Genomic DNA, 15,036 nt, shown 5'->3' on the forward strand with positions numbered 1-15,036 from the left:
CTTTTTTGAATGTATGGCTCTGAGATTTGTTAATTGTCTTTCCAAAAGCTATTCTAACAGGAAATTGTTAATGTTTTAATACAAATGCTATACCAAGATCTCCTTTGGTGTTTAATGTTATCTGCTGGAGATGTACTACATTACCTGTCTTGGATACATTCTTCTTTCTACAGTAATGTGGCCGGTGGAAGACCGGACGGTGTTATGGTTGTGGATATTTTTCGGGATATTGTTGATATAAGTTGTTGTTTTCATCTTCTGCACCACCACCACCACCAACTGTTTCAGCATAGTCTATTGATACGTGTTTAACCATTTTGCAGTGTTACCGATCAACATTTTTGGCATAAATTTGTTTGTCTTCCTTATTTCTAGGTGCTGGCATTGCCTGTGCACTTATTTCTTCTGTTGATAACCCTTTGTGATGAAATTCTTCAATAAGATTTGGACATGTCTTCTTTAATTGGGAAGTTAAAGTGAGGAAAATGTTAAAATTTATAAGAGCTGAGAGCTCAAGAAGTGTGTCTGACAAAAAGCATTCACAAGACTGAGAGGTGAGAGGACCATGGTCTTGTTTGAAAATGGTTGTAAGTATGGCATGACTTGAAAGAATCTCATGTTAAAAGTCTCTGTCTCTCGGGACCATTCCAAAAAGTCTCTTCAAAAGATCAAGTCACTATTTTAATATTTCAAGACTGTTGAAGATTATATTTTATGCTTACAGTATTTAGACTGTATCGGCTATAGATATCTCAGTTTTAATCCTCAAACGCTGCATGCTGGGGGGCTTATGTTTTGAATGTGCTCTTTCTATAGGTATGTCAGAGAACTAGGACTTTGTGAAGTGGGGTCCGGCCTCACGAGGGGCGGCAAAACGGGGTGGGGGGGTTTCTGGAGGGGTGAGAGAAAGAGAGCAAGCTATCTCTAATCTATCTTTTAATCCTTATAGTTATAATTACCAACGTAACAATAGGCTGCATGGCAATAACCAGTGGGAAAACTGGAAATTAAGGTTAAAGCTGTCTCACTTTTGGTTAAGACTACAAAATGACATCAAAAATTCCGAATCAATGTCTCCAAGACAGGACAGTTAAATTTGTGAGCTGGAATGTTAAAGGCCTGAATCACCAATTAAAACAAAAGAAAGAAAGTATTCTCTTACCTAACAGGTCTAAACGCTAAAATAGCATTTTTATAGGAGACCCACTTATAGCAAGGATCAGTTCCGGCTGCAAAAAGACTTGACTGGACAAATGTTCCATTTCAGCTTTACAAAAAAAAAACTAGAGGTATGGGAATTCTTATTGATAGAACACTCTCATTTGTAGTATCAGATGTTGTATCTGATCCTACAGGGAGCTACCTGATTGTCATGGGTAATTTATTCAATTGTAAAGTGATTTTGATAAATGTTTATGCACCCAATGTGGATGATAGGGACTTCATCCGAAATGTTTTTGCATCCATACCCAATGTGATCACTCATAAAATTATAATGGCTGGGGACTTTTAATTGTGTTTTAAATCCAGACCTAGATAGGTCTCCTGTGACAGGGGTGATGACATCTAGTACTGCAAAGACAATGACACACTTTGTAACTGACCACAACTTATCAGACCCGTGGAGATTTCTAAACCCAAACTCATGAACATATCCCTTCTACTCACCAGTGCATCATTGCTACTCAAAAATGATTATTTCTTTATAGATAACAATTTCTTGCCTACGATTCAATCCTGCAAGTACGACGCTATTGTTATTTCCGACCATGCCCCTCTGATCTTGGAGCTGAAACCATTATGCCCCACATAGTCATCTCACAGATGTCGTCTTAACCCACATTTATTAGCAGACGAGGACTTTACAGAATTTATATCAAAACAAATCAGTTTCTTCCTAGAGACAAATACATTCTCAGAGGTCTCTGCAGGAATACTCTGGGAAACCCTGAAGGCCTTCTTAAGAGGACGGATTATCTCATATCTTTCCCACAGAAATAAAATGGAAACCAAAAAGGTATCAAAGCTGTATCAAGAACATGCCAGGTGTCCAAGTGAGGCTCTTCATAGAAAGACAGGCTCTGCATTCAGAACTCAACCTCTTAACAACCAAAGAAACTGAACAACTCATTTTTAAATCAAGACATCATTACTATGAACACAGAGAGAAAGTTAATAAGCTCTTAGCTCAACAAATCCACAAGCAAGGAGTTCACAATGCAATCCCAGCAATCACTAACACAAACAGAGAGAAAATCATTGACCATAAAAATATAATGCACACATTTAGAAACTGCTATAAACCCTTAGATTCTACTGAGTTTAAAGAAGATAAGACACAATCTAATGCATTTCTGGATGCATTACAGATACCACAAATAGATACTCTTAGTGCAGAGGAATTGGATAAACCGTTGGCACTATCAGAATTACTAGATGCTATAAAGTCACTTCAGAGTAGGAAAGCAGCAGGCCCTGAAGGCAACCCTGCCAAATTTTTATAAGAAGCTCTCCACTCAGCTAGCTCCCCTTTTATTAGCAACATTGACAGAAGCTAGAGACAATAAAATTCTACCTCAAACTTTTCGCCAAGCATTAATCACTGTCTTTCTTAAACAAAATAAGGACTTATTACAATGTGCATTATACACACCAATTTCACTTCTCAACAATGATGTTAAGATACTCTCCAAAGTCCTAGCTAGAAGGATAGAGAAAGTGCTGCCTTCGGTAATATCACAAGATCAAACTGGATTTGTTAAAGGCCGACACTTAGCGTCCGATCTTCGACACCTGTTTAATGTAATATACTCACCCGCAAAGTCAAACATCCCAGAGATATTATTATCCTTGGATGTAGAAAAAGCATTAGATATGATTGAATGGAACTACCTTTTCACTACATTGAAGAAATTTGGGTTTGGCCCGAATATTTGTGCTTGAATCAAACTACCGTATACCAACACAGAAGCTTCAGTTTGTTTTAACAACATTAATTCAGACTACTTTAAACTAGAATGTGGTACCAGACAAGGATGCCCCCTGTCACCACTACTTTTTGCAATCACCATTGAGCCACTGGCAGTTCATTCTCAAGCACACAATATTAGATTGGACACCTTCCCTTTTATCATTGCAGATCAGTTTAAATACCTAGGGGTAAACATGACAAGTAAACATAAAGCTCTTTATCAACAAAATTTCACCGTCTGTATCAAAAAAATTAAGCAAGACTTGCATAGATGGTCAACCCTTCATCTCACTCTAGCTGGAAGAATTAACATTGTTAAGATGAATATCCTTCCTAAGTTTCTCTTCTTATTTCAGAACATTCCAATATACATTAATAAATCATTTTTTAAGAAATTAGATTCAACCATAACCACATTTATTTGGAATATAAAACATCCACGTATCCAAAGAGCGACCCTACAAAGACAAAAGGCAGAAGGTGGCATGGCTCTATCTAAATTTCAATTTTATTACTGGGCTGCAAACATACAAACTATAAAAACCTGGAGATAGACACAAATAGACGAACATACACAGGCTTGGTCTGCAATAGAAATAAAATTCGGCAGTACTTAGTTACATTCCTTGCTTTGTGCCCAAATAAATGCAAGTTATCGTCAATATACTAACCACCCAATTGTACTTCACTCACTCAGAATATGAAACCAATGTAGGAAGCATTTTAAGATAGAGAATCTTTTATTGTTGGCACCTCTGCATGAGAACCACCTTTTTTAACCCTTGCAAACATATGTAGTTTTTTAATATCTAGAAAACATTTGGGATTAAATCACTTAGAGATCTTTACATAGACAACGTCTTTGCATCCTATGAACAATTACACTCCAAATGTAACTTTCCAGCAACACATGTCTTTCACTGTCTTCAAATAATAAACTTTGTTAAACAGAAACTGGCCGATTTTCCTCACCTCCCACCTCTCCTCCCTCTATGCTGGAAAAAATATTGCTCAGTTTAGAGGACTTAGATAGCATTTATGTAATATATAAAACCATTTTACAGTCCCTCCCTTTCAAAGATCCAGTTGGACAGTGGGAAAAGGATCTCTCACTCAACACATCAGAAAAGGAGTGGAAGGTAGCAATGCAGAGAATTCACTTGAGCTCCATATGCGCAAAGCATACAATTATTCAACTCAAAATTATATATCGAGCACATTTATCTCGTTTAAAATTGTCCAAAATGTTTCCAGGGCATGATCCAACCTGCGAACACTGCAATGGAGCTCCAGCCTCACTGGGTAACATGTTTTGGGCCTGCACCAAGGGAAGGGAACTTCTTTCCATTCTGGACCAAAATCTTTAAATGTCTGTCAGACAGCCTTGGTGTCACAATCCCTCCTGATCCACTAACAGCTGTGTTTGGTTTTCTTCCAGATGGGCTTAAAGTGGAGAAGGACAAACAAACTGTAATTGCCTTTACTTCACTATTGGCATGTAGACTTATTTTGCTAAACTGGAAAAATCCTAACTCACCTCTTTTAAGTCAGTGGGCAACTGATGTTTTATATCTGTGCAGAATTTTTTCAAAACCTGGCAGGATCTAATAAATAATATTTTAGAATAAGCTTTTAAAGCACTGAGGAAGCAGATTCTCTCCTCTTTTCTTTTTCTTCTCCATTTATCTTTATTCACTTATTAATTCATCTATTTACTTATTTTTACTAGCTCTAAGTTTTATTCTTTCTCAGGATGGGGGTTGATTTGTGTTCAATCCTATTTTTGTAAAATTGATCTATTTTATATGGAATGTTGTGTGGTTTCAATAAAATTAAAAAAAAAAGATTTTTTTATTATAATAGAGAGACACGTTAAACTTCTGACATAAAAGAGTCTGGATTTGCTTGTTCATTTTTTTACATAATCTCTCTACAGTATATAAAATAGAATGTCTGTCTGTTTGTATGTTCTGTATATGTCTCAGAGGACGGATGGGCATCCTTTTCAGGATGGAGATGGATGCCTTACAGGGCCAGGATGGCATAACGGACGGAGGGACTAAGTGCCGGCAATACCCGGCCAGGATGCCTTATGATTCCAGTCCTGAGTGGGATGCTTGAAGGCTACAGGAACCAACAAGAAAGGACAGTAGGGTCAATTCATCTCTCACTACACTAGGTGGCAGTGTCCCTCATATAGAATCCCAGTTTTGACACTCATAGAGCTGCATGGTAGTTGGAGTCTGAAAATACAGCCTTGTAGGGATCCATGGATGATGACAGAGGTCGCTACCGGGGGAGAACCTCACTGGCTTTCTTATGACCTAGAAGTACTTCCAAATGACCACATCATGACATTACTTACCCAGGCAATGCTACATGCTGCTTCGATCTATGGCAATATAAAATGGAGTATCATGGGCTTTTGCAGGAGGGTGGTTGTGTCACGGGAGGCTTGCTCAAGAGTGGTAGTGCAATGCAACATGGAGTACAATCAAAGGGCTGTTGTTTTACTCTCCTGCTGTGTCAACTTTTCTTCATAATTTAAGCCCTATGAACTGTCCACCTTGGACTAAGCTTTGCAGAGTATTCTGGAATCTAATCAGACATGAAAAGATACAGCAATTCTGGAGTCCAATTAGACCCAAAAAGAACAAATTTACAACTCACAAGAACAGAGACATTGGCAAAGAGGTAGTTGGAACTGGTAACAGTAACAACATTGTCACAATTTAAGAACACTTTGTTTTCTTTATTTAAACCATTCTATAAATATACCCTACAAGTGCTGTGCTGGACCTTTCCCCGGCCAGGAAGCCATAATGGAAGGACAGCATGGTAGGACGCATAACCTAGCCAGGATGGGGCTGAATCAATATCCCATTCAAAAAGAAAGATTAGTGGATAGTATGGTGGAGCCAGTGTATCAAGAGCAGTTCCTCCTAGATGGAAGTGCCCTACTGAAGTAGACCCGGTATAGACACCTGCGGGGATTCATGGGTGTCGTTTTCCTTAGGGACAACTCTATTGGGGTCCTTCGGTGAGGCCAGTGGCCGCTGCAGGGAGAAGGACTCCCTGTTGCAAAAAGCTTTCATCTAACACAGCAGTGCTTCTGTCATTCTGTGCCCTGGTACCAGACGTACTTCCAGGTCCAGCCAGCTGTCCAGCCTCCTCCAGTGTGTCAAAGTTGGCAAAGCTCACCGAGAGGAGGAAAATAAGGAGTGTTACTTTGGTTTTCTGGGGAAAAAAAACATGTAAATAGGCACTGTTGTGAAATGAAAATGTTTATTTTGTACCCTGGGTTGTTTTGGTGTGGTGTGTTTGGGGTTTTGGGCTTTAGTAGCACCCCCTGTCTTTTACAACCCAGACAATGTTTTGCACTTACTTAGTGGTACAACATTTGTTAGCTTGTATCATTAGTTTAAAAGTCAATTTGCCCTGTATGAGTGAGTGTTGGTGTGTATATTGTGAATGGGCCTAGTGATGGACTTATACTATCTCCACAGTAATTTCCTGCTTTGTTCTGGATGATGCCTTGATAGACTCTGAATTGGATAACAAGGTATGCAAAATTAATGAATAAATACACTTGTAAGTGATGATTCTCAAAATTGCACAAATCAGTATAATCAACAGTATTGTGCTTTAGTGTTAAGACTGTTTAAAAACCTACTTTTGATTAACCCTGATACTGCATCATCCTCTTCATGTCATGGAAGTGCCTGTTTGTTTTCTTTTGTAAATGCAGTAGAATGAAGTTCCCTTCAACACAACTGGTTTCAAATGTTTTTTATAGTCTTTCCTCTTCATACAGCAGATGTAAAAGATGTCAAGATGATGCTAGTTTAAGATGGTATGATATCTTCTGTCATTTGCCCCAGTCTTTTTTTGTATATTGTTGTTTTTAATAACTAAAATATACAAGCTAATTGTCCGACTCTAAAGCAACGGGTGTGATCACCTAGCCTCGCCTTGCTTATGCAAATGGAGAAAGCAGGCTTCTGGATGCTTTGATCTAAAAGGCACGCTTAGATATAAAATTAGTTCAAATGTTTGTAATAAGGAATGTTATCTTTCGGTAACATTTGCACTGAACACTGAGTTGTCACTACCACGACATACTGCAATAAGTCAGAATGTGTGCTGGCCTTCCAGTGACTCATCCCAGGAGCAGAGAGTGTCTGATGGTGTTGCCCTACCATCTTGTCACTTTGGTAGCTGACTTAGGAATGGTGTAGAATTTCTTATTGATTCTTGTGAACAATATGACAACCTTCAGCTAGTAGTAGCAGTTTGGAGTCTCCGGTTATGAGCTCTGTGAACTGAGCTGTTACATGTGAACCTGTCCTTCAACACTAAATTTTAAGTGACAGTGACATTGAAGTCAATGCTGAAGGACTGCTAAATGCATTTTTTTTTTATGGTACTTAATCATGTATCGCATTTCTGTTAGTTACTGTATACATTTTTGCAGGTATTATTTGCTTGTTTTACCAAATGTCAATTATAATGCTCACCATATTGTCATGATTTGTTTGCATTAGTGAGGCTGAAATTGATCTGTTTTACATTGTGCTTAGAGCACTTTCTGTGTTCATGCATGTTAATATTGTATTCTGTTCATCCATTGTAGCTGTAGATTTGTGTATATTTTCTCTCAGCCTGTGCTCAGTGAAGAGCGCTACACAAAAAAACAAATTGAACTGAAAGGTGTGTTGAAGGCAAGTAAACTGAACTGAAGCTGAACATCACCCAATAATTGCTTCCGATTTTTAGCTTTACTTTAGATGTCAAACCCCTGTGGAGGACTACCGGCTTTGTGCTCCGGCCCTCACCCCCAGGCCGCCAGGAGGAGCTTTCCCGACAGCAGGATCGTCCCTGAGTTTCAGCAGGGCCTCATGGACTATGTAGTGTTTTTACACAGCCCTGCTGGATACCTTGGGGACCACCGGGAGTCGCTGTAGGGAGGCTTATGGGCTCTTGTGTGCCCTATAACCCGGCAGTATGTCACGGTCACATGACAGGAAGGAACGACGTGCTCCCGGGTTGAAGAAAAGGACTGTTTACCCTGACCCGGAAGTAATAAAGAACTGTGGACTTAATTGGGCAGGAACACCTCCGGGTCAGGGGCTATAAAAGGAATACGGGCCAGTCCAGACACTGAGCTGAGCTGGGAGGTAGAGGAGCAAGTGTCTGGGCGAGGAGGAGAGTTTGTTAGAAGAGATATTGAGTGATTTATGAGTAGTGTGGAAGGTGCTTGGTGCACTGTGAAAAATAATAAAGAGTCTTGGACTTTTATCTGGTGTCTGGAGTTGTACCTGAGGGTTCAAGGGAGCACTAGCGCCCCCTACTGCCACACCCCATTTTGTGATCTAAAGTACCCTTGAAGTAATTAATGTGGGTTTTTTATGTGTTACTGCTTGTCCATCCAGTCCGGATCCTGTACTCCTCATGCATTACCAAGGATTTTGTTCAATGTTCGAACAGGTGCGGGAGTGACAGGTCCACTACTTGGGAAAATTTGGGGTGCCAACTGGGTTGTCCACAGGCTGAACAAAAACAAAACAAAAGAAAACACTCAATGGTTTACTTCCCGTTATGCGTGGCATTCAAGACAAAATAACAGATTATTGGACTAGATCAGGGCTCTCCAACACGTCTCTCGTGAGCTAACAGTAGCTCGCAACCCCTTTCCAAGTAGCTTGCCAAAGGGTTAATGAATCCTACATAAATTTGTAAACTTGATTAGTCAAATTAGGGGTGTGCGATCTTTCCAAAAAATCATATCACCATCCTTTTAACACAAAATGACGATCCACAATCTGAATTGCAATCTATCTTTTCAATATGGCATACACTTAACAGAATATCAGGACTCAAACTCATCAAGACCTAAGTAACACTTTATTTTAAATATCAAACAAAGTTGAATTCAATTGTTTTCTTGTTCGCTTGCTAAGTGGAGTTAAGGAACAACCCCCGAAGCTGGCGAGTGACTGAGGAAGGCCCCTCTCCTCGGCTTGCTGCCTTTTTCTTGGATTCGCGCAAATAAATCGGTACCGCAAGCTAACTATGATACATAGCGAAATGAGTGAAGTTGTAAAATCAACCGGAATGTTCAAGCAAATTATAGAAAAACACAGATCTAAATCCATTAAGTAGTTCTTTCGTGAAAAGTGGACAGACATACAGACAGACATTGGATTTTATATATTATATATTAGTAAACCTTCAGAATAATGTGCAGTTAAAGCCTCAACAGCTTTCTCAGCATTTCTGGAGCTTAGTAGAGCCAGTTAACCATAAGAATCTTCACCAAGCAGCACTGAGAATGTCGGCTTTGATTGGGTCTACATACCTCTGTGAGTCTGCCTTTTCTGACGTGAATGTCATGAAATCAAAGTTCAAAACAAGACTGACAGATGAACATTTAAATGTCTCCATAAGAGTGAACCTAAGTGGCTACACTCCACCATACACCTCTCTTATTGACTCCATGCAGTGCCAGTCATCTTACTAACTAAAAAACACATCACACATGCTACTGGACTTGTGAATACTCTTGAGAAGTGAAACAGTGAGATGTAACAAAATGACAAATGAATAAGTAATATCTGTGTATTTGTAATTGCATTGTTTTGTTTTGACAGTATTCATGTTTTAATTCAATAGAAAATGCATACAGACATACAAAATGCACTTGCAGATGAACTAAATAATTTCTGTGATGTTTTAATGCAAAATGTGACTTGTGGACACCAACATTTTGTAAATGTTTAGGCAAAACAAGCTTATTCAGTTTGTTTGGGTATAATAAGCTATGAGAATAAATGTTACAAAACATGAGTAGCTCTTGGCCATTTTCATTTTGTAAAAGTAGCTCTCAGGGGAAAAATGGTTGGAGACCCCTGGACTAGATAGCCAAGGTCAGATCGAAGCGAAGTTCCCTGTGGCGGGTCGCTCGAGCCAGTGATGACACCTCCTTCTGGATTGCCCAGGTTTTTATGGCAGCTGAACCACAAGGGGAGGGGCAGCGGCCATCACTAGGCAGCTTCCGGCTCTGTGGAGAAAGAAGGAGATGACAGTATCAGTGCCCCCTTCAAAACATACTTCGACTGAGCCTATGAGGAGGTCCTCCAACATGCATGTGTCATAACTGTTAACTTGAACCTTCTTGCCAAGCAAGTTAATGCTTTTTATGTATCCTAATATTATAAGCTGCTTTGGGTAAAGTTGTCTGCCAATAATAATAAAGCAATAATCAAATGGGTGAAGAAATAATAAATACCTTTGTTAAACATGACTACAGTTACACAGTGCCATTAATGATTTATTTCTTTCAGCACGTTGTACTGTCCTTCTCTTTGCATTTTTCTTGAAAGAAAAATTAATTGTAGGGTAGGTGATTTTTACATCCTGAAATACTGGAAATAGTTCTGAAAAGGATGAGCATTATCATGACATTTTATCCGATAGATAAAGTGTTGATAAAGTGAGGACCAGGGTCAAAATGTAACTTTTCAGTTTTCTTCTGAACAGGAAGATGTAGCTTATACATCTTATTTCAGGAATTATGTAATGAGACCTATTATGCAGTTAACTGTGTCACACTCTGTTCCAGACATACCTGCTGTTAAAGCCGTAATGCATGTGGTTACTATTTCAAGTTTATTAGGTAAGTCTCCAGAAACCTGCTTTGTATTGTTTATTTAGCATGTTTATATGAAAGGGTGCATCATTAAACCGCATCACAGTGTTATAGAATTGGTAATCTTAAGGCAACGTGGTTACTTGGATACCAAGATTATGGTATTACCTCATGAGAATTATTTTCCATGTTAGTTTCCAACTCTCATTAGAACACAACACTACCAAAGTTTTTAGCAAACTGCACAAGCCCATCTAGCTTCTTGTATGGGAGACACATGTTTTTTATGCAGCCTGTACATTTCATGTATCCAGTAACTAAACACAAGTTTTATAGCATGTGGCAAGTGAATCCCAGTGCAATCAGTAAGTGGAGAATTACCTTTTTATGTTTCCATGTACTGCTTCAGAATATGTCCATTACCAGTGAGAGAACTTAACGTGAAAGAGTAAAAAATACCATGAAGACAAAAAAAAAAAAAACAAACAAAAACTCAATAAGTAGTTTAATCTATTAGTTGGTCATATATATTGAAATTTGGTTGTTCATGCCTCTGTGTATTAAATGGTGACAGCCACACCTTTGTGCCACTTTGTACACACTTATGGCTAATCCTGTCAATGTTATATTTTAGATGCTCCCAGAACTCTATTTTAATCCTTTTGATTCATCTGACCTTAGTGTGCAATTCCAAACATTTAAAATAAACTTTGCTTATTAAAATTGGTGCCAGTGACTGAAACCATCTGCTCTTTATCATTTCGTTTCTTACTCAAGAAATAATTAACCAAATAAAGTTAATACTTTACTTAAGGAGGAATTTCTTTTAAAAAAGAAAATGTCACAGCTTGTCCAGTGTGAGAGTGATTTGATTGTTGTTAGAAAAAAAAAAGCTAAATCGTATATACATTTTGGATAAGTTCTCCCGCGGATAAGTCGGGAGTTGATTTTATCGAATAATTTCTAGTATTTTATAATGTCAGTTATAGAGTATAAGTTGAATGCAGCAAACTCACTCTATTGGTCCAAGAGATTATGATTTGTTAATGCCCACCTGAGAGAGTAACCATGGAGCACACTTCCATTTTTTTCTACGTGGATGCGGCATCAGCGTGTGCTCCTAACCTCTCTCTCTTTCTCTATCTATTGTGCCTACGTGACCACACTGTAATACCCAAACTATTCCAAAGCAATGTTTTTACTGATTTGTGTTTTTTGTATCTCATACCCTCATACATCTTTATCGTAAGAACATCCCATATCTACGATGGAGCGTTCAATCAGAAGAAAATATGAAGCTGCTTTTAAATTAAACGCCATTCAATTAGCCAAACAAATTGGTAACTGAGCTGCTGCAACAAAATTCGATGTGTCTGAGAAACTGATGCTAGATTGGAGGAGGCAAGATGCAAAAAAAATGTAATAAATAAAATTTGAACAGGCGTATAAGTCGGTGTCTGATTTTATGATCAATTTTTCGGGTTTAACACCCGACTTATATATGAGTATATACAGTAAATACGGTACTTTTATGGAAAACTGACCTCTTTGTATTTCAAGAAGTGAACCAAAGCAGTGTGGTGGACAGCAAGGGCCCTTGCCTGGCTAGGACACCTTAATAATGGAAGGAATGGGGAAGATAATATCCACAGGGCATTACCTCCCCCAGAACACTAGCTCCCCTGGGTTGCAGCGGCACCTCGGATTCCCACAGCGTTTCATGGGAGTTGGAGTTTAGCACAATCTTGGTGGGTTCCTCGGGTGCCACCAGAGGGGTGCTGCAGTGACTGAAGAGCCCTACTTGGTTGGGCTTCCAACCACACTAATGGGCGACCAGAAGTACTCCTGGGTACTGGATGAAAGAAGCCCACTGCCACTGCTGCAGGAGCCAGTGTTGAGAGGGAGAGGACAATGTTTGCCAGGAGGAATGGAGGTGGAAGAGACAGAAAGACAGACAGACAGAAGAAAGTCACATAGGAAAAGAAAGTGTTGTCTGCCCTTTATTTGACTGTACTTTGTTCTGTGCCAGTGGGAAACAGTTTGGGAAGCGTTTTCCTGAAAACATAAAAAACATGCGTTGCTGAACTTGTTTGGGAAGCTGGTGCGCCTCCTGCAGTTCACTGCAGAAAACTGTAATAGGGATATAAACTGCTAGAAATGTCAACTGACATGTAATTTTCAGCTCAGTGAGCTTTCTCTGTGAATTCTGCATATCTTCTCAATGCTCTGCTTTTCTTTGCCAAGTCTGAAAACATTTTGTGAGGCTTCATTGTCCAGACTTTATTAGTGCAGTTAATTTTTTACTTTAGTTCATTAACAATGGGCTCTTGAAAAGCTGTCTGGACAGATTAAAACCAGGATTTGGAAATGATGAATTAAATGGCTGCACAACACCCCAGTGGTAATGTCACTCCCTCACAGTCTTGGTTTTTAATTTCCTACAAGGGCATTGTCTATGTGAACTTTGCACTGTCTCCTTTTTTCCATGTGGTGTTTTCTTTGAGTGCTTTGGTTTTTATCCAAATGCCAGACGTGTATATAAGGTTAACTGGTAACTCTAAAAATGGCCTTTTATGAATGAGAGTGAATTAATGAATGTGCCAGCATCCTCAGTGATTGACTGCCATCTTGTCAAGAATTGGCTGCTCTCTTGCAACTAGCAAGAAAATGTAATCTGAAGATGGAGTGGAGAAGTCAGAATTCACGCAAAAATCCTAACTGGGATGACAATAATGAAATATATTATAGCTCAGGATGTATAGCCAGACTTGTGGTTGGAGAACAGAGATGGAAGGTTGTAAGCCAGAAAACTGGAAAAAGAAACCACAGCCAAGAAACTTGACATGTACCATAAATCAGAGGAGCAAAAAAAAATTAAATAAATAAATTCATAACCATTAAAAAAGTAATAAAACAAATGTTTTTCATTCACAAATCCAAATTATGGCTGATTAGGTTTGCTTGGTGCCAGCTTTTGAAAACATTGCACTAATGACATCATGATGTGTGACCTTCAGAAACCTTTTTCCAGCAATGGAGTGCCACGTCCTTGCAATATTGAGTCGTCCATAAGGAAAACAAAGCAGTGCCATAGATTAATGTGAATCATTTTTAACAATGTTAAAAACACAACAAAGAAGTAGATTGATAAAACCTCTAGATTTCTTGGCCTCAGAAACCCCAAAACCATGCTGAAATATTTTTAGAAACAAAGGAACAGTTGGAAAAAAAATTAACTTAAAAGCCAGATCATGACACCTACCTAAATAAGCTCAGTCCCATTTTGATCCTCTATTGGAATAAGCAGTTTTGTAAAATGAAGGAATTAAAAAGTTTAATGAAGTTCCTATCAATGTCAATTAAAACAGGAGATGCCAATAGAAGACTGGCAGACTGGTTGGGGCCATGAATGCACTGATAGACTTTTAGAGTTCTATCTAAACTTGCACAGGGATTAATTAATTACTTACTTAATTAATTCATTCATTCATTATTTCCATTTATACAGTGCTTTTCATGGTACTGCAAATGTTTTACATAGACAGAGAGAAACCACTTCACCCACCACCAATGTGTAGCAACCATCTGGATGATGCAACGGCAGCCATTTTGTGCCAGTGCCTTCACCAAACATTAGCTGTTAGGTTTTGAAGGAGTGAGAGAGATCATTAGTTAATTAGAGACTGGGGTTGATTAGGAGGTCAGAATTGACAAAGCCATGATGAACATTTCAGCCAGGATATCAAGATAAATCCTACTGTTTTTTAACTCTTTTCAAAAGATACTTAGGGATTTTATGACCTTATCTACTGACCAGAAAAGATTCAGGACCTGAGTTTTTTGTCTCATCCAAAGGACAGTGCCATTTTTACGCTATAGTGTTGTCATCACTGCATGGGACATTGGGTTCTGCACACAGACCAAAGGGTAAGCACCCCCTGCTGCCCTTACCAACAGCTCTTCTAGTAGCAACCCAAGCTTTTTTCCTAGATGGTCTCCTATCCAAGTACTGGCCTGGCATGAACATGCTTACCTTCAGGTAGATGACAGTACTCAGCTGTAATGATTGTGTCTTTTTTGGTTATATTTATAATTTTTGTCAAATTTTGTCATTTTTACTGCTAACACTACCTTTGTTCTATATTTACATTTGAGCATTCTCTGTAGTTTTGCCCTTGATCTCTCAATTAGTTGTTAACAATTAGGGTTAGGGTTCCTTTGCCTCAGTTCCTTTGTCTGAAGTATTACATCAATTTTTGCTTATTACAAAAACTCCCTTTTATGATTTTCCCCTTTTGTAAGTTTTGTTGGTCTTTGACTATTTTCATTTGGATTTTCTGATTTAGACTTTTGGCTGTTGTTCATAGATTTTCCTCATGGATGCTTTGGTTATTTAAGCCGACCCCCTTCTCCAAGC

The sequence above is a fragment of the Polypterus senegalus genome, chromosome 2, assembly GCF_016835505.1.
Source record: "Polypterus senegalus isolate Bchr_013 chromosome 2, ASM1683550v1, whole genome shotgun sequence".
Classification (NCBI taxonomy): Eukaryota; Metazoa; Chordata; class Cladistia; order Polypteriformes; family Polypteridae; genus Polypterus; species Polypterus senegalus.